Below are 20,855 nucleotides of genomic sequence, written 5' to 3' on the forward strand. Positions count from 1 at the left end.
ACAGGCTTCCAGCCACTCTGCCCCAAGCCTGCAATATCAAAATGAGTGTCACATCCTTGAAGTAATAAAATGAATCTCCTTCATAGACTCCTACTATTAGTTACTTGTAATTTCAACAAATTGTAATAATTTGAGGTGAAATCCTTCCCAAGAAACAGGAATGCCATATTTCTTGTAAACTGACCAGGAATAAAATCTTTGATGGAACTAATATGCAGTGTTTCTGGTAAGTCTCTATGAGCACAGTGAGCGCGGGGTTTTTTTTGTTGTTGTTTTGTTTTGTTTTTCTTCACATGTGGGATCAGATCAAATGCACAAGCACTACAACATCTTGGAGATTATGTTTTAATTTGCTGCTGTCAGTTCTAAGTGGATCTAGAAGGAAAATTGAAAACAACAGCCAGAGTTTCAGCAGAAGGCACTAGCTCAGAGAGCCCTGAAAGTGGAACTTTGTGGATCTTGTGAAGCTTTGTTGAAACTAGTAAATTCTCAGGCTTGACTGCATCAGCAGCAGTTTGCAAGGGACCAAGAGCAGCACTGTGGAGGAAGACTTGGGAATCCTGGTGAATGAAAAATGGTGTGAGCCAGCAGTGTCTCTTGCAGCTGAGAAGGCCACCTGTATCATGGGCTGCACCAAAAGAGGGGTGGCCAGTAGAGAGAAGGAGGTGATTGTCTCACTCTGCTCTGCCTTCTTGAGGCCCCATCTGGAGTACAGTGTCCAGGCCTGGGGCCCCCAGCACAGGAAGGATGTGGAGCTGCTGTAGTGGGCTTGTTCAGCCTGAGAAAATAAGGCTCTGGAGGGTGTGGAGTGTGGAAACTGGTGAGGCTTTGGCACATAATGCCTAGAGAAGCTCTGGTGTCCCACCCCTGAAGGCACTCAAGGCCAGGTTGGATGGGGCCCTGGGTAGCATGAGCTGGTGGGGGGCAGCCCTGGCCCTGGCATCAGAACTGGATGGGGCTTTAAGGTCCCTTCCAACCCAAGCCATTCTGTGATATATTTTCTGTACCACGGGAATGTGGAAGGCCCTCATAGTGTAACAGAAGAAAAGTGGCCTCTACAACAATATTTTTGTGTGGATCTTGATCTTTTATTGAGTATTTCTTGTGGATTAATCTGTTTGTTATGAACTCTCTGGGGAGGAAATAGTGCTTGCTTATTCCAGACAGCTGGGCTTAGGCTACTGCAGAGACATAGTTCCAGGTGCCTGGGGACTGTTAAAGTGAGACAAGTTTTCTGCAAAATATGTATGATTACAGAGCTAGGTGATTCATGAGCAAGTTATTTTGGGATTATATTTTTAAATTTAAGCATACTACAATTCTGCATCTCACTTAGGACATTTACATACCATTTGGGTCCTGACTCTTTAGCTTTAAATGGCATAGAGAAAAAAATAAACTTAACCTTTTGAAAAAAAAGCTACATTGTGTGAGTCCTTCAGTAAGGAGGAAAAAAACCAAAACCAGCAGCTTTGGGGGCTGTTTTATAAGATGGATGTTTCAGAAGCAGCACCGTTTCTGCAGAGGAAAGTACAAAGTGCTATAGTGAGATCTAGACCATTGAAATATGGACCCTACTTCACAAAGAACTGGTTATCCATTTTTCACTGAATTCATCTGATTACCTAGGCACTTATAAATATTTTAAATCACAAGTAGGAGAGCCTGAGAAGACTCAAAAGTGCCAAGGACAAGTCATCAGCTTTCATTACCACTCATATATCAACTTTTAAAGGTATTTACTCATGTAAGTTCTATTGACTGCAATTGCTTTTAGATACCTGAAGAACCTCTCAGCTTTATTTACATGCAGTTTGTTAAAAGAAGATAAGGTTTTTAAAGTGAAGTTCTTTGATGCTTTTTTAATGTAGTCCTTACTTGGAAGTTGAGTTCCTACCCAGAGACACAAAAACTATGGCAGTGTTGAGTGTTCAGTGCTGAACTCATGAAAATATCACTCTAAATTTACTCATTGGATGTAACTAAGATTTAAAGTGTCTCTGCATACCTCTACTACAATTAAAGTAAAAGCTTTATATTGTGTGCTTAAAATCTGATAAACCTGTCTGAAACTGAAAATGCAGCTTAAATTACATTGTGAAAATTATGCACAGAACTTTAATTCAGCCCTGTCAAGCATGTTATGATCTCTAGCAACGACAGATGGCCAGACCATTCGTATTTGACAAGACCTCTTTAGTCACGCTAAACTGAATTTTGAATCCTGAGAGGTAGTATCAGTATTACTGTACTAATTTATTAGACAAGGATAAATTTAAATTTTTATTTTTGTGCAGTTATTTAAAATTTAAAATGATAAAGTCCAAACAAATTAAATTTTAGCAATCACTCTCCAAATGCATAAAAATCTCATAAAATATTTAGGAAGAGTCTTTGGATCTGTTATAACAACTTAATCTCTATATAAATGATCAGTTTTTCATGTCAGTTTTTTATATCATCATGTCCCCCAGTATGCATGAGGATATCAAAACTTCAGTTGTGCACAAAGCCAATACTATCAGGAAAAATGATTTAACTTAACACAGTACCACAGGCACTAGACTTTTCTTTCCATACTATGCTCCTATTAAAGCATAATAAGGTTATATCAGAGCATATACCTTCTTCCATTGGGAACTGTAGTAAATGTTGTCCTTCATCTATGATTTTCAATAGAATAGTGTCAGCTATATGCTGAAAGCAGAAAATGAACATAAGAACTAACAGTACTTTAAAGGATGGAATTAGTCTAAAACTGTGTATGTTAAATTCTGGGCAAGCAAATACTCTGTTTTTACCTAACATTTCTATGCATTTGACCTTGTTTTTTTAAAAAATCAGAACTCTTAAATCTACAGTATCTTTGGCCAGAAGAAATGTTTGCAGTACCATGGCTTTAATTGTGATGACTTTACTCCAGTTAAAAAAAAAAAAAAAAAAAAAAAAAAGAATAAGCTAATTATTCTTTTTACTGTCTAAAAAACTAGATCTAAGGCAATGTGTGTGTAGGGGGGGGAGGGAGGGGGAAGAGAGAGGAAGGACAGATTAAGTTTTCCAGTAAAACCCAGCTCAGTTCTGTCTCCTTCAGATCAATTAATTATTCATGGAGCCTCAGTCCCTGGACTTCATAGCATCCTAAAAATTCAGGGCTGAGACCACACCACACACATCAGTATCTTTCTTGTACTGGGGAGACCAGAGGGGAACAAAGAAGCTGGCATGCTGTTCCCAAAGTGCCAAACAGGAGAAGAGAGCATTTTTACCCACTGATTGTTGTTGTACTATTGTCGCCCAGTCTTGGGAGAAACTCATGAAACATCTCAAAAGGACCTTAATGCTAAACTCCAGTACTTCTTTCTGGCAGGACTGAAGTCTGTTGCTTCTTCAGAGGAGCAGATGTTCCTGTTGCTTCTTTGACTGATCTCCTGTTATGCTTTATGCACCTCCACAGAGGATCTGGTTCATCTTTAAGCACCCATTTGGTTGCCTTCTTATCCTTGGACTGAGACATTCTCCATCTCAGGCCTATGACGGCCCTCTGAGGCATTCCTCCTGGGCTCTGTAGAGCAGCAGTCCAAAAAAAGAGGGGTCTTGTTCTTCCCTCTTCCAGGACATTGCTGGGAGCCTGCGGGATGTCAATAGTGTTTGTCATGCCTGAGTTAATGGTGAGTGTAGGTTCTGTGGTTGCCTGGGGAACTTGCCTGGCTCTCCTGCAGCTCCATTGCTGTGATCTCATTGCAGAGAGTGCAGAGATGCTGAAATAGTGCCAGATCATCTCTGTGGGAGGTATTTGTTGCCCATCTGACTTATAAAAACTCACATGAAAAAAAAAAATCTGAAATGATAAATCTGTTTTCTGTGTCATCTTATCCAGCCTTGGTGGCAAAGACATGGAAGGTAAGTATTTCAGCACACATCTTTCATATTTGTATATGAAAGAAAAAATATGTATATATGTGTATATTTGCAGTATTTTGAATTATGTCAATCATAAAAATTATGTCAATCAAAAAAAATGTCAATTATGTCAATTAGGCCATAGAACAATGAATTTATTGTGTGATGCTCTTGTATACTGAAAACATCCAGAAGAAAGAGGAAAACTTACTTTCCTAGAAGATCAAATTTTTCAATTGGTCCAGCATAAAACTGGACTAGCAAGCAATGTATACATGCATCATCTGGTGAAGAGGATGAAAAGTAGTTTATAAACATTCCTTGATGGTACAAAACTACTGAGGGCTGTAAAACTAAAGTATTGTAAAAATATGTCAAGATGCAGAGTCTAGGCCAGGTTTAGCAATGGGTCACTGTTATTTGTAGCTCAGGGACTTCCTGGTGTCATGTATTTGTAACTAGTAGCACTGGACATATTTTTTCTCACTTTGCTCAATCCTTTTTGCACCTGTGTAAATTTACAGCATCTGCATAATCCTGTAGCAAGGTGTCTCACAGTGGCATTGGACAGAAATAAAGAAGTTCTGCATGAAGCAAAATTTAACTAGATTGTGATTATTCAGGTTGGAAGAAATATGAATGACTACATAATGGAGAGATCCAGAACAGGGCAACAAACTTGTGTGGCCAGTCAACTGAAAAAGGAGGGATAGGAACAAGGCTAAAAAGTTCAAAGCAATTAAAAGTTGGATATCAGAGAAGTCTTTCAGGAAGTGCCTGGCAGTCTCTAATCATCCAAGGTGGCAACAGGTGTTCTTCCATGGTGCTTTGCCAGGAAATATGAGCCAGTACCTACCCAGGTTCATCAGATGACAGCGTGATGACAGCGGGTGCAGTCCTTTGTGATTCTGACCTCTTCCTTAAGCTACAAGCCAGTTTCTCCCACCTGGCCCTGGAATTTCAAAGAATATCACAGCATTTTCTCAGTGGAATAATGCATCTGGCAGAGGGAGTCCTGGTATTGTCAGTGAAGGCTCTTTCAGATTCTCCATTTAACAACCAGTATATTGTCTGTAACTTGTAAAGGCAAGAGAACAAGTAGAAGACAGTGAGTTTGGTCTAGCCCAGAGAGAGGGTTGGACTGGGAGATGAGCAGCTCAGGACAGACATAGAGTAGGATTTAATGATTCCCCATATGCTGAAAGGGACGAAGATATTCCAGCAACTGGATTTCCCTTCTTCCCCAGGTCTGGTAGGGTATTTCTTAAAATCAGTGAGAAAACTCTACTTCTTTGTCTCTTGGAGAGTGTTACTGTGACCAAGAGGCCTACATTTAATTCCAGTGCATGGGTGAATTGACAATCTGGAGACCATAGATGCAGGGTGGGGATAGATCCTGGCATTTCTAGATAGTATGGCATGAGACGTGGCTGCAGATATGGGCTCTGCCAAGTAGCACCATGACACACTCTAGGGGTTGATGGCACTGTCTTCAGAGGGGGACCAAGGAGAAAATGTCTGTGGTCAACAACAGGGCTGAGTGAAGCTGCAGCCACATGCTGGGTCTTTTAGATGGAGCTTGTGCCCTTTTCTCATCAGACCATCCAGCTGAATGAGAAGAATGGGGATAACACAGTGGTGGAGTCAGTAGCAAATGGCTTGTCTGCATTTTCTTCTCTTAACTGTCTGCGGTGGTAGTGGTGTTCCTGATGGCTGCAATGGGAAGAATGCAGCTGCATTATTTTTTGGCTGGGGTAGAATTGATTTTCTTCATAATTAGCTTGTATGGTGCTATGTTTTAGATTTGTGATGGAAACAGAGTTGGTAATGAATGTTTCAGTTGATGCTGAACAATGCTTACAAAAAAGCAAGGCCTTTTCTGCTCCTTACACTGCCCTGACAAAGGGAGGCCGAAAAGTTAGAAGGGGATAGAATCAGGACAGTTGATCTCAACTGACCAAAGGGATGATATCCCATACCATATGTTGTCATACTCACTGCTTGGATAGGAAATAACTTTAATTTCAAAAACACAAAGGAAAAAAAGGGAATGGGATGAGAGGAAAGAAAAGAAAAGAGCGTAAGAGCACGAGGGATTCAACTCAAAGAAGCATCAGAAAAATGTTCAGAGAAGGGATTAACAAGATAAACATAGTAAAGCTGCAGGTACAGTAATGTTGGTGCATGATACATGCAAACCTAGCTGTAGATTCTCTTAAATACTACAAAAATGAGCAAACTTGAGACTACTAGAAGAAAAATATTTTTATGCTCAATGCACATTTAACTTGTGAAAGTGCTCCATAATATAACGCAGTCTGTATTACAGAATTAAAGGTAAAGGATCATCTTCTTAGAAGCTACTCTTCATTCAAAAATTGTTATATTAGGAAAAAAAAAAGAAAGAAAGAAAGAAAGAAAAAAGCAGCTTGTATTTGCTTTTTATAAAGTTCAGAATTTGTCCTGACGTGTTGCCTTTTCAGTTCTTCCCAAGAGCTGGTAGTTCCCAGAGTCCCTGCTAGATGGCAGAGCAAGCCACCACAATAATAACGATGTGTTAAAGCAGATGTACCAGAATTGTACCAGAATGTAATCTGCACAAATGCCTAGTCAACTGCTCAGCGAGCATTACTCCTTCCCTTTTTAATTCATTTTTTTTTTCATCATATTGTTGATGTGTGGGATATCATAGCTGTGCTTTTAGTTTCTTAATTACGAAACAGTGATAATCAGAGGTAGTTTGTCTTCGTCCTATACAAATAGAGATGAAATCTCCTGCTAGCAGCTGTACTTCAGAAAGCACACTTAAGTCCTAATAGATAGTTCTCATGGCTTTTCCCCAACCTTCACTGCTGTAGAAATACATGAACCAAGCTCTAGCGCTGTGATAACTTCCCTCATACCCAGCTGCAGGTGGAACTTCCTCCTTAGTTGCATGAAACCTTGTAAATCTTTATACCCTGTTCTGCTGCACATCTCAGCTTCACAAAGATTATGCTGGGACGATGGTGTGACATTTGAATGCTGACATTAACAAAAAATATAGTCAGTTTTGCCTTCAGTGTTTTTCTCCTTCTGAGTGTGCTATAGCCTGGCTCAGAAAGCCTGACTCTCCTGTCATGTTTTTAGTGTGAAATTAAGAGTAATTCCAAATAACTCACTGGGGTGACGCTGTTGTAAATGCTGTTAGCAAGGGCACAATTGGAGTGTAAAAGATTTACATGGGAGCATTTTCAGAAATTACAGCTCTGAATGGGTTCTTTAAAGTACTGTTTTAATTACTGCTGGCCTACATAGTAATTACTTTTAAGGCAAACATAATAGATGCAACAGGGAAGGACCAAAGTGTGAAGATAAAACTAGCCATGGACATGTTATCTGTAATAGAATTCAGTCAATATTTGCAGGTGCAGATTTACAGGCAGGGATAAGGGAGCAGTAGTCCCCGTCTCCAGCTCCTTGCTGCAGCAGCAGGAGCTAAGTATTCCTAGCACAGCACTGCGTTTTGTCCTTGATGCCTTGGTTGCAGGGTGCAGGCACAGATTGCTGAATGGAATCCATAGCACCATGTAGCAGATGGCAAGTGAAAACCTTGTCCTGGCTAGTGCATGTTGGTGCAAGAAGGATCACGCTCCAGCACGTGATCAGGTGTGCAAGGCATAAAGCTCATCATCTGTCCCTTGCCTCCCCTAATCGCATGGGGACTGCAGTGGACCCTGCCGCAGCTTGACTTGCCAAAGCACTCAGGCACTAAAAGGAGAGGCTGCAATACTAAATAGGCTAATGTGTGAAGAGTTCATGTTAAAATATCCATGTTCTCCTTTGACTGCAGTGTAATAGAAAATGCTTTTTTACACTGTAGAGTTGGTAATTCTGCACGGACAGAGGATGCACGGAACTAGTGTGTCTATTATAAATAGTGCTAAGTGTATCCATTCTAATCTCATTTGTTTTCCTGAAGAAAAGGTAAGCACTAATAGACTCTTAACTTATGATGGATTAATTCTCTTGCACAGCATTTCAAGAGGCACCTAGCTATGGAAAACTCTTGGGAAACACCTACTGGGCATAGTAAAAACAGACTATTTAAAGTCTGTGCAAGCAATTTCAATACTGCTAGTGCTCTTCAGCCTGGAGAAGAGAAGGCTTCGGGGGGATCTTATAGCGGCTTTCCAGTACCTGGAGGGGGCCTACAGGAAAGCTGGGGAGGGATTTCTTGTAAGGGCAGGTAGTGACAGGATGAAGGGAAATGGCTTTAAACAGGAAGAGGGAAGATTTAGACCAGATATTAGGAAAAAAATTATTTACTATGAAGGTGGTGAGACACTGTGAGGCTGTGGATGCCCTCCCCATGGAGGCATTCAGGGCAAGGCTGGATGGGGCTTTGAGCAACGTGGTCTAGTGGGAGGTGTCCCTGCGTATAGCAGGGGGGTTGGAACTACATGATCTTAAAGCTCCCTTCCAATCCAAAGCATTCTATGACTGTATGATTCTATGAAAATACAACAGAGAATGTGAGTAATGGATATGAAAATGTGGTATTCCATTGTAGAAAATGTTCTGGGGAGGCAGTATGTAATTGCAGAGTCTGAAGGGTCTTTTGTGTGAGTCTTAAGGTGAAATCTTTCTGCTGTTCAAGTCAGTGTCAAGGGCTATATAATGGCACCTGAGTAGTGAGGAGCGGAGAGGAGCAATATCAATTACTGATATTGCTTTCCACTAGCAAATTATTAGAAATTATATAAACCACTGTGGATAATCCTGTAGATAACAGGCTAGATGTGCAAAGAGACTTAGGCATCCATGGATGCCTTTTAGAGCATAACTCTATTTATAAGGAGCTAGCAGGATTGTTAAGCCCAATTTCAGTGGCCAGTGGGAATGCACAGAAGCTCACCCACAGCCAACCTGGTTGGAAACCTTCTTCATAATGTCCTCAATCGTACTATTACCAGATTCAGTCTCCCTCTACTTAATGAAAGGAAGAGTGTTCAAGGGCTCTCTTGCAGCGACTGGTGCTATTCTCCATGCATCTCTCAGATTCTTTACTCTGTGTAATTCAGAGGAAAGACTTAAACCTAGCTCCTCATCTGTGCCAGGAGTGCTGTAACCTCTTGACTGCTGGATATTCAGAGGACAGGGGAGGAGTAAGGAGAGCTATCCTCCATTTCCCCTGTTAAAACTCTTTCAGTATACACAAATAATGACAATTCATTACAGCAGAGACAGAGATTGATGACAGAGGCATGTAATTAGGGCTATCACCTGGGAAGTGGGAGAGTCAGGTTCTGGTCCATGCTCCAATGAATATTTAATTATTAACATGAGATGGAACAGCTCTGTCAAGCCTGAGAAGGCTGCACCTGCAGTTCTGCAATGGTTTTCTGCTGCGGGTGGTCTCCTGGCCAGTGGGAGAACTAAGCTGAAGTCCTTGCTTCAAAATTAATAGGTATTTCAGAGCAAGCCTTTCACCTCTCAACTGAGAGCTCTCACCACTGAACAAATATTATAAGATGGCAAAGATTTCCGTAGCTTTTATTTCTTCCGTGAAAAGTTACATGTCTTAAGCATTTCATTCCAAAAGAGATTCAAAATTGTTAGCACACCTTAAAAGCTACAGGAGGGATTCCCCTGCACTCTGCCAGTGTGGCCAGTGAGGTGTGAGGAGCCAGCTAGCGCATCCCATCATTTCTGTGAAACACGGAAAGAATAATAATAAAAAAGAATCAGAAAGTCTTTTTAATCCTTTCCCAGCTGTGTAACTGGGGAAGCAAATTCTCTGAGTGCTTGAGCTTGATTTGTTTTCGCTGAAATCTCTGGAAAAAAAAAAGCCAATTTTCAGGTATGAATGGAGTGAAAGGTGAGCTGCAGCCCCCAGGCACTCCAAGCAGGTCAGAATAATGAATACTCAAGGAGGAGGGGAAGATTCAGTTGCCTAAATACAAGTGTCAGGTATCACTTTTGGTACCAGCCCTGACATTTTAAGCCTGCCTGAGCCCCACCTGCTGTTTTGTAGGGGAGCAGCTCTGGCTCTCCCTGAAGTCCTGCTGCAGAGCTGCCAGCCCAGTGGAGTTTACTATGACTGCCCCAGGGCAACTCAGGTAGCACGAGGTGACTGTGTTTAGGCAACTGAATCCCACCCATCCCGTCTGTCTGCAGAGATACCTCTGGCCTCTGAAAGCAGTGTGATTCCTCTTGTCATTCTGCTTCGGCAGCAGGACCAGTGGCTATTGGTGTGATGAGCTCTCTTGACTGTTAGGGTGGTTAAAATTGTTTCTTGTTGCAGAGAAAGGAGTAAAAAGTAAATTAATTTGAAAACATTTGTCATCTAGTAGCTAGTCCGGTGACATTTTTCCACAGATACAAAAAAATCAGGCTTTCCCTGTTATTGTGCATAAAGAAACCTCACAGTCCACAGTCCAGCTTTGAAGATGCAGTATAGAAAGACTGCATTTTGATAGGTGTGTATTGGAAATACACATTTTCCTTTGTTCTTAATGCTTTCCTTACTGGATGTACCGATATTTTTGTAATTAATTTTAGAAGGTTATGATGTAGCAAAACTAAAACAAAACAGAGTGACGATAAATTCAGTTTTAAGAGGTCAGATAGGGTGAAATGTATAAGAAACTTCCCTTTGAAAAGTAATAAGACTAGAACAGAAAGAAACAGGTGGGCAGGATTTAATGGTGAAAGACACAGGCTGGAACTACCAGTTACCAGTCATTCTTCTTGGAAACATTGCCCAGGCCTTTGGATCTGTCTGCCAGATCTCTTCTGCCTGTGTCTGCTGTCTGATGAGCTAGCTGCAGTCAGAGTTAGTCACTGAGCATAAACCTTGTTCTTCCTCCTCTCCTGGATCAATTACAGTTGTGTCAATTTGTATTCCAAAATGTTATGTGTGTACTGTGTCAGCTGACTGCACTGCAGAGGAAGGCCGAGTCTGCATACAAGCTGGCAGTGAGCTTACACCCAAGTGCCACCCTACCATCAGGTTATCCCTACCACTGCAGTACTGCTTTGGAACGTGGCTTTCTGTTCCCAAAAACTCTGAGTGCTCAGCTGTACTGGGTATCTAGAGGGCTCTGCTCCTTTGCATTAAGGGGAAGGGAGAATATTCATGCCTACAAAAAACATTTCCTGAGACAGAATTTCACTGCACGAGGCAGGGGGCTTAGAAAGCTCTGTGACGATTTGTCAAAGCAATAGCACTCCTAGGGTCAGCTGAATGAAAGAGCTGCATGGGAGCTGTTATCATGGCAGGTTTTTAACACCAGAAGAGTAGAAATGCAATTTTGGTGGATGCCAACTCCTACCAGCTTGGGAGCTACTCCGGTAATGGACCAAAGGCAGACTTCTCCCAGTGTCCTGGACTGAAGTTAAACAGCATCATTCAGTTTTGGATGGCTCTGGGATGATGTGTGCCAACAGTGCAAGTCTGAGACCTTTTTCCTGCCTTCAGAAAAGAATGTCAGCTACTACAGGGCATCCCCTGATACTGTCACTGAATGGAAGAGCTGGGATAAGCATCATGGTAGTTTTGCTCATCTGGCTCTTCGATTCAGTTGTGTTATCTTTGTTGAAATTCTCTCTTCTAGTAATGAGGATAAAATTACCTGACCAGGCATGTACAGTTTCAAACTGAATTGTCAAGAGCTTAGCTAAAATTATTGCTAGGGAAAGAAACCTTTATAATGGGAAGCACTTTGAATTTTAAACAGAGGCAATGCCCGTGCTCTCCTTATTTTGCTAATGGTGGCAGCAAAAAAAAAAAGTCAGCTACAAGAGAGAGAGTAATGGTCAGGGCAAGTAGTAGATTCTGGAATCAGGATAAAGATGGGATTTCTTTTGGGGAGCAACATGCTGAAGACTATTTTTGTTAGTTTCTTTTTTCTGCAGATACACAAAACTCTCTAATCAGTGATTGAGAACATAGGGAGAGGTGATTCTATAGGCTAATAATTGGTCATTTCATCAATTTGGAGAACCAGTCCATAGTGACTGAGTAGGAAAGGATAAATTCAGAGAATGTTTTTGTTTGCTCCTCATTTTTTTTTACATATATTCAGAGGAGCTGTTTCCATGATCTGCAAACTGTTACATTAATGGTAGAAGTCTGTATTGAGGATTCAGCATATTCCCACAAGCTGTGGAGGAAATGTAGAAAATAAAGAATAAAAACGCATTGCTGCAAGCTTTTTTCATCTATCTCTGGGTATTGCACAATAGAGCACACAATCCCTGTGTGCAATTGTGCATTTTTAGGGGGAATAACAGTTTAAAAAATAGACTATAGGTCCTAAAGCCAGAGTTTAATCAAATGTCATTTTACATAAGCGGGTAGCATTTTTTTTCATTTTCTTTGGAAAACATTTAAAATTTTCCATATAATAAATAACCCTCTCTACTTGTTTTCAGATAATTTGCAACTTTCCAATATCCCATTTCTCCCTTAAATATTGGTTATTAATTCCTCTCACTCTGAAGAATTCATACTATTTAAATATTTATAAAGAATTAATGTGTGCCACCTTGATCATTACTTAATCGGGTTATGCAACGCTCTTTTAATCTTGTCTCGCAAGAAAATCCTTTCAGCTTCTTCATTTTCATTTTTGCTCTCCTCTGGGCTCCAGCAAATCTGAGTATATTTTTCTTCCGAGGTGGGAGTCTAGCCCGAGGATTGCTTTTGGAGTTAAGGAAAAAGAAAAACACACAAACAAAAAGGCGACAATAATGCAGTAGCAGTGTGGGGAAAAAAAAACAAACCCGCAGCTCTACAACTGAATTTTGTTTGTATTTCAGAGAATTACTGTCAACAGGTAATACAAAGATACAGCTGCAATAGTTTCTCCGAAATATTTCTCCCGTACAGTTTAATTTATAGAAGAAATAGGTTATCTCTTGAGAGTATTTATTTATGTACTCCTCTCTAATTTGTGTCATTTTTACAAACCATCCCGTTATTCCACCACTACACAGAAAGTAGGATTTTTTTTAATCTTTCCAGACTGAAAAATACTTTTTTTCTGCTTAGGTTGAAGGTCTTCTGGTATGTCACTGGAAGGCCCCTTTACTTGCTGATTTCTACTCATTAAAGTGGTAGTTTATCCACCTTCAAATGTCTCTGCTCTGTGTCACAGACACTTATTTGTTCTCCAGCCATCAAAGTGTATTAAAATTAACAGCAGTCATCACATGAGTGGAGGGTAGCCGTTTTCAGACACACAGATAGTTATATACTCACAGCAGGAAACTTGCAATCAAATTCTAACAAAAGGTCACATTTGCAATAAGTAAAGGAAAATGTAGGTAATTGGTTATGGAATCAGTTAATATCTTTGCCGGCCTTGAAAGGTACTCTGATGGACTTGAAACCCTTTTGTTCAAGTAATTAAAACTGAGGTATTGTTATAGTATTAGAAGTCAAGGAAATTCTTGGTGCTCTGTGAAATAGTGTCGCTACAGTGGCAAACAGAGGGAAAATTTTTTGTAGTTTGTTAGAAAAGACCTACAGACCTGGCTGAAATGCAGAAATGGAATAGAGAACAACATGAAGATTAGCCCTTACAAAAGCATATATTTACATCCAGCATTGAATACACACCTACAGTATGCCTTGTCTGGCTTAGGTCTGTGGCTCCTTCATTAACATCAGATTGCAGCATTTGAAGGGTCTTCCAGGGACATAAGGACACCTGTCTGCCTCTGTAGCAATGAGTGACTTTTTGAGGATGCACTTTGGCTGAAATTCTGATTCTTTGAGTAGTATCTACCCAACTGAGGGGAAAGGTGCATGCTGTAAATAGCAGCCCAAGAAGCCAGAGCATGGAGCTGAGATCTCACAAGGGCATTCACAGGAAAAAGCCATAGAAACGTGCTGAGGTTTTCTTTGTCTGTCAAACATTCTTTTTTTTCTCTAATTCTATCTAGGAATTTCTCAGTTTCCACCATGAGTGGGGACCAGTCTTTGGGGTGTCTAGTGTGTAGCCCTTCTTTTATAGATTGAAAATCAAAGTTGGCACCCAATAGCCCTCAGCAGATTGTTGTGGGATCCCTTGAGCAGAAGGTGACGTAGCACACACCTTCCTGTTTGTGCTCTTGTGCTTTGAATTGTACAAACATGAGCCTTCTGGATTCTACAGAAAAGGTATGTGAAAGCATACCTGACTCGATGAGCTGAGGCATTTAGCAAGGAGGGGGAAGGCATCGTTAAAACTTCTGCTTGAATTAACATTTTAAGTAATCAAACAGCCATTAATATACTCCAGGCATTCCTTTCTGCCCACCAAATGCTCTGTCTACTAGTCTAGGCAGTCAAACATCACACTGAGTTCTCTGTGACAATTCATTTCTCATTCTACCATTAAAAGTTCTGCTCCAGAATAGAATCATAGAATCACCTAGGTCGGAAAAGACCACCAAGATCATCAAGTTCAACCATCCACCACCAGTATTTCCCCACTAAACCATGTTCCTTAGTACAACATCTAAATGTTTCTTGAACACCTCCAGAGATGATGACTGCACCACCTCCCTGGGCAGCCTGTTCAACATCTGACCACTCTTTTGGAGAATAAATTTTTCCTAATATGCAACATGTACCTCCCCTAGTGCAACTTGGGGTCATTCCCTCTAGTCCTATTTCTAGTTACAAGGGGAGAAGAGGCTGATCCCCACCTTGCCACAACCTCTTTTTAGATTGTTGTAGATAGCGGTAAGGTCTTCCCCAAGCCTCCTCTTCTCTAGACTAAACAATCCCAGAAATAGCCTGGCACTTATGGAACTTCCTGATAGCCTAGGGAATGCCGTTGCTAAGCTCTTGTCGATCCCATCACCATGGAGTGCCCTTCCTGGTGCACAAACAGAAGGTGGGCCTAGCCCTGCACAAATTAGTAGAGGAACTTCTCCGTATACCTTGAAGGAGCTTTAGGCCTCTTAAAGATACTCAAAGCAACCCTGGGAGCTTTCTTAGGTGTGACTGGTATTTGATGTAGAGTCATAGAAGAATATGAAATGCTAGTTGGCTTCTAGGTGTCCTCAAGCTGAGGCAGGTGGGCCTGTGCTGTTTCTGATGAACAAGGGGATTGTAATTTCAACTCCCTTAATTGAAGATAAAAGCTCATGGAGATCTTCTTATGTCTGGAAGTACTCTCTGAAAATGGTTTGGAAAATTCATTACTAATTTACAACAGGAAAACTTAAACACTTATCCCTTCCATTAAATATTCTACTGGCTAAATTACTCTAACAAAAATGTCCCAGACCTTATCTTGGGATGGCACTGATATTCTCTAGGAAAAAAATTGGGAAATGGAAAAGAGCTTCCAAGACAAATTCAATATCTCCTTAAAAGGAATGATGCATTTCAGAGCTCTCCGAGGAATCCCTTCAAGACTCCACAATGTTAGGTGGAAGAATGGGATCAATTTCAAACTTTTCTGTTTTTTCTCTAATTCTAAGAATTCAAATCTCATTTCTAGTAAATGAGAATTCATAGGGTGGCCACATCCAATGTTTCTTGCAGGAAGAGATTCTGCTCTTTGAACTGTTTCAGGGACAGCCTCTAGGCTCAGTGCTCGCCTTCCCATAGGTCTGTTGTTCATGTCATCCTTACCTCTGCGTTATAGTTAGTGTTTCTCCCCAGAGGTGTTCCTCTACAGCCCAGGTGAGAAAAAATTTGTGAAAACATTCAAAAACTTTGATTTTTTAATATTAAATATTTCAGATAACTGTATATTATCTGTGAACTGTATGTATGTGGGAAGAAAGGGAAGAACACCTCTGTCTAGCACTACACTAGCTCTATTTGAAGATCTTTCCCCAGAGTCAGCAGGAAGGGCGATAGAAATGCATTTCCTGACTTGTTATATGGAGAATATTTGTTCAGTTCTAATTGAAACTATTGCAGGAAGCTCTTTGTAAATTTGACAGTCTTTCAACTAATAGGAAGGGGAAAAGTACCCAAACATCTTCTGATACTTAAGTAATCAATCACAGATGGAAATTAGAAGTTTGAGTGAGAAAATATTTGGATTACTGATTGCAGTAGGTAAGAGTTACTTCATAGGTTCAAATAACTTTGCCTAAACAATCTGCTATACAATTTCAAATGACAAACATACAAAAAGAAACGATGGCAGAGTTTCTGAATATGAGATAGATTGAGTTGTTGCAATTAACTTACCCATCTAGAAAGCGAGAGAATGGAAATGCTGAATAAATTAAGCAAGACTCTCCCAATGTCTTATTTCTTTCTAGTCTAAATTGTGGTTAACATTATATCCATAGAATTTTCATGGAAGTTAATAATTTTTATACTTAGATATTTTGGGAGGAAAGCATGAAACTTTTTCAGGATATTGTCTGTCAGAATAGTTGGCCATGTGAGTCAAAAAAATTCAAGGCTTTCAGAGCTCATTTTGCTCAGTTTGTTTGAAGAGAAGCTTGAGATGTGACCTTATCACTGGCAAAGGAATTTCATTGTGAAAAAGAGCTCTGACAGAAGGAGATCATGATGTTGTTGACAAAAGCACCCTGAGATCCTACAGAAGCAGACATCATTTCTTGAAATAGAATACTATTTATGAGGGCTGCTCTGAAAGTAATGCCTCCTATTTTATTACGTTGGCCCATGACCTCAGAGGTGGATGTTGGTGGTATGGCAATAACGGATGAACCTTCCCACCAAAATTCCAGTACATTTTGTCACCATGTGACAGATGGCAGAAGAGGGGCATCTGACATGGGACTGGACATGAAGCAAAGATGTGTCATTGAATTCCTCCATGTGGGGAAAAAATGGCACCCACTGACATTAATCAATGCTTTCTGAACATTGATGGAGACCAAACAGTGGGAGTGAGCACAGTGAGACTGTGGGTGGTGTGTTTCAGCAGTGATGACCGTGACAGTGGGTTACCTCCACTGGTGCAGTTTTACGAACACAGCATGCAGGTTTTTGTTCAATTCTGGCAAAAATACATAGCTAATGGTGGTGGCTCTATCAAAAAATAGTGCTTTGTAGATCAGAATTTTCCCTATCAAACAGTGTTATTGTGCTCATTATTTCCACTGTCTTTTCCAAATAAATAAATAGGAGGCATTACTTTTGGAGTAATCTGTGTATTTACTGTGAGTGTAACTGAGCATCTGCTGGGTGTACATCTAATCTGTTTCCCATCCTGGAAGTGTCTTGGTCTCTTCTGTTCTCAGTTTTCTGCTGATGAAACACACAACCCGGGTGCTTGAAGGAAGGTGTTTGATTAATTAAGGGTGGGTGATATTTAATTTATCCAAGATGATGATCTGATAATTCCTTCTGTGCTCATCAAATGTACCAAAATATCCTGATGAATGGGCTTGAGCTTACTTGGTTATTTGTTTTCGGGGTTTTTTTTTTTCTGTTTTTTCCCCCTCTCAGAAAATTTTGAAGAAAACATTTAAATTAATAGTTTGTTCCTGAGGGACTTGATTTAATTATTTTTCTATTGTTAATTTCTCTTTAATTCCTTTGTCTTTCTTAACAAAATCCCACTGGAGCATTCACAACACATTTCAGAAGTGACCTCTCTCCTATAAAATTTCTGCTGCACATTTCCAGTGTTAATCTTCGCTATTTAGATGTTATAAAGCCTCCTGTTCTAATAACTGTAGAATGAGTTAGATACAGATTAAATATAAATGTTAAATTTGTTTTATTTCTGTAGAATTTGTGTTTCATTCTGCTCATGCAAAGTCCCCATCCATCTTTTAATGCCCCAAACACCATTGCTGGGACCACCCTAAGAACATCTTTATCTATCTATCTATCTGTCTACCTGCCTACCTACCTACCTACCCATCTATCTATCCATCTATCTATTTATCTATATTTATTTTAAATCATGTTATAAACTTGATGTCTCAGAGACTAAGAATAACATTGATCTGACTGATGGTATATTTATCAATTTTTGCTCTCTCTAATCTAAGTCACAACTTAAGCTACTCGTTCCAACCTTATCTGCTCAATCTATGCTTACAGCAATAGCACCCAATCTGTTCTCTTATTGAAAACAGGAATGTTTAAGTAATAAGTGTTTTTCTGAGCTGAGGAAACTGTCGTTTTGCAGGACCAACCTTTCCTAATAGGGTACTTGATGGCAGAGTTGTACCTTGTTGGAAAGCCCTGACAGAGATGAAAAGCTTCACAGGATCACATCAGCTCTGTGGACACCTTTGACAGAGGTCAGGGAGAAAAATCAGTTTAAATAGTAAGCAAATCTCCTGACCTGACTTTCTGCCTCTCTGCCTGGTTTTCTGGGTAGAGGAGGACAGAAGTTTCCTTGGCCTTCTTATTTCACCTTACAAGGCTGAGAGTGGCAGTGCTCACTGCTAGTCAAATAGCGAAGGCTTTCTTTCCTTTATGCATTCCCAAAAAGAGAAGTATTGAAGGCATCAAAGGTTTGGTTCACTGTAGATAGATCAGCTTATCATATGTGTTTTGTAAATATTAGAAGGTCCGGAGAGGGCAATAATAATCCTTATTTATAAAATATTTAGAATATATCTGTTTATAAAGCTGATAAACAAGTAATTTCACAAAACCAAAATAAAATGTCCTTTTATTTTCTAAAATCTCAAATTGGTTCTGCTCTCAGGATAATTCTCACTGTAAATTTTATGCTGCATATTTAATACTATTTGGTTTCAAGTAATTATCTGTTTTAAATCTTGCAGTTTTCGTGTATGCCCCAAGGCAACTGTGTATAGAGCTATCAAGAAGAGAAAAAGAAAAAAAGAGATAGTATATTCAAAAAGAACAAAATATGTAAAGTTTTGTCATATTTTTACAAACCCATGTATATTTATCATAATTTCTAATTATTCTTTTTGCTTTACTGCATATTATTAGCTTAATTGAACCATAAAGTTTAGACTAATGACACCAATTTGTCTTTCATTATACTTTGCTCTATTAACTTTTACAAATGGATTCATCTCAGCCACTGATTGATGGGCACACAGCAACTGTACTGGATTTCTCACTTGCAAACAGCTGCATTGCATTTTCTGTTCTTGGAAAATGCTTTTCTTTTTTGCTGTTTTTTGGAGGGGGAGAGGAAAGCAGGATTTGAGGTTTTATCCTTTATTCTTGAGTTAAATGTACAAAATACACTTCCCTCTTCCATTCATTACCCCTTCTTAGCCTTCATTAGCCCCTTATCACCAACAGTAATAAGAGTTAAAGTTGTCAATTATTTCAAGAGATCATTTTCAAAATGAAATGCTTTGTTTGGTTTCCCAGGAAAACCCTATCCACTTTAGGATTTTGGGAATTTGAATCTCAGTGATCTTCACTATTAGGAATTTCTCTGATATGTGATGGGAATTCTGTGAGAAAGTGAATGCACATATATATCTCCTCTTGGGAAAACAAATGAAAACAAAATAAAAAAAAAAACCCATAACTATCAATTTACACAAAAATAACAAAGAAAATTGCAAAAAATAATTGTGGGAAGCTATTGCAGGGCCACTTAGCTACTTTGTAGTTTGAATCAGTGCTGAACAACACAGTCCTCATATCCTTTTCTAGCCTCTTCGCAAATCCAATTAAACTGCAGGGAGAGCAATGAATATTGGTCTTCCAGCTGAGTCCAGTCTGATCTGTGGACACCTGAGCCAGCTTCGCAAGCTCAAGTGATGCTCTGCCTTGCCCCGACCTATCACCAATGATCAGTTCCATGGTTATTGTGTGTGCCCTGTGAGAGCTTCTGAATATCCAACCTAGTTGATAGCTTTGAAAAATACATATTTTTCCTAATTTTGCCATTCTCACTGAGGACAGATTTAAAAAATGACATGTTAAAAGGCAGTCAAGCAGAAAGAGTGTAGGAATGGAGAAGGGGACCCTCACGAGGAAGGAAGAGGAAAAGGAGTGAAATTAAAATATCCAAAATAGATGAGAAAATGCAGGGGAAAAGAAGCAGTACAGAGAGAGCTGTAACCCTGGCAGTCTTATGGCAACCAGAAGTCCTTTACTGCGTAGAAATGTTGGTCTTCCTTTCTGTGTAAATGGCTTTTTGTGTACCTTATTTAGTAGAAAGAATAGCGTGCTTATTCCTAAACTATAGCATCCCAGGAGATGTGTCCCTGTACAGTAACTTTGTGAAGGAAAGAAAACACTTTGGAACCAGTAAGAAGCCTACTGACCAGAAAAAAATACCAAAAAAATCCAAATAATATCTTCCACAAAGCCACTGTCTCATCAGATAAAGATGTTGTCACTTGCTTTCATTTCACCTTGCAATTATTGTGGAATTCTAGAGATTGATAAAAATACGGGGAAAAAAATGGGGTTTAAACAATGACTCAATAGCAAGAAATAGCATGAAAGGAGTACAAAAGGTTCTGCATTTTCCCATTTCTCCATCACATGTTTTATGTATTTGGATGTTTTCTTGTGTGCCTGGGTCTTAATGTAACTGGTCTCAAGTTTCTGAGTTTCAGTGAGTTTCCAGTGTTTTAAGTGAATGTTAAACTGCTGGGCTAACAGAAAAGAAAAATCTCCTTGGGTGTGGTTTTCTGTAAATTGAAGTGGCTTTGGTTTCAGTTTAGTGCAGAGGTGAAGATAGCTAACAGAAGGAGAGCTAGTGAGAGCTGCAGACTGCCTACAGTAATTGGTCTGGCCCAGTAAGGTGTGATGAGGACATTTTATCATTTTATTAGATTGGGTTTTCTATATCCTCAACCAGGTATTTTAAAATAACAATTCCGACCTGTAAAACAATTAAATTATTTCAAAGCAAATGAGATTTAATAATAAATAATACATCTAGGGACCCCGCATTTGTCATCTGCACTTTGAGCTCCTTGAATACAGCGAATTCACATTTTCAAGCTTCTTCACTCAGCCAGGTTGGCTGCACCATGCATTTCTAAACAAGTTTCCCCAGCAATCACATATCTTT

The 20,855-nt window shown here is 39.8% G+C and overlaps 1 protein-coding gene and 1 long non-coding RNA gene across 2 annotated transcripts in view; one reads left to right on the top strand and one right to left on the bottom strand.

Moving 5' to 3' along the window:
• NDUFS6 (NADH:ubiquinone oxidoreductase subunit S6) overlaps positions 1 to 20,855 on the top strand; it is a 49,915-nt gene that overhangs the window by 19,623 nt on the left and 9,437 nt on the right. The window lies entirely within an intron of this gene.
• Positions 1,082 to 4,721, bottom strand: LOC121109624. Its single transcript, XR_005857342.1, has 3 exons — positions 3,267 to 4,721; positions 2,625 to 2,697; positions 1,082 to 1,518 (listed from the first exon to the last, which is right to left on the bottom strand). It is a non-coding gene; the product is annotated as an uncharacterized LOC121109624 (long non-coding RNA).

Source organism: Gallus gallus, chromosome 2 (genome assembly GCF_016699485.2).
Source record: "Gallus gallus isolate bGalGal1 chromosome 2, bGalGal1.mat.broiler.GRCg7b, whole genome shotgun sequence".
In the NCBI taxonomy this organism is placed as follows: domain Eukaryota; kingdom Metazoa; phylum Chordata; class Aves; order Galliformes; family Phasianidae; genus Gallus; species Gallus gallus.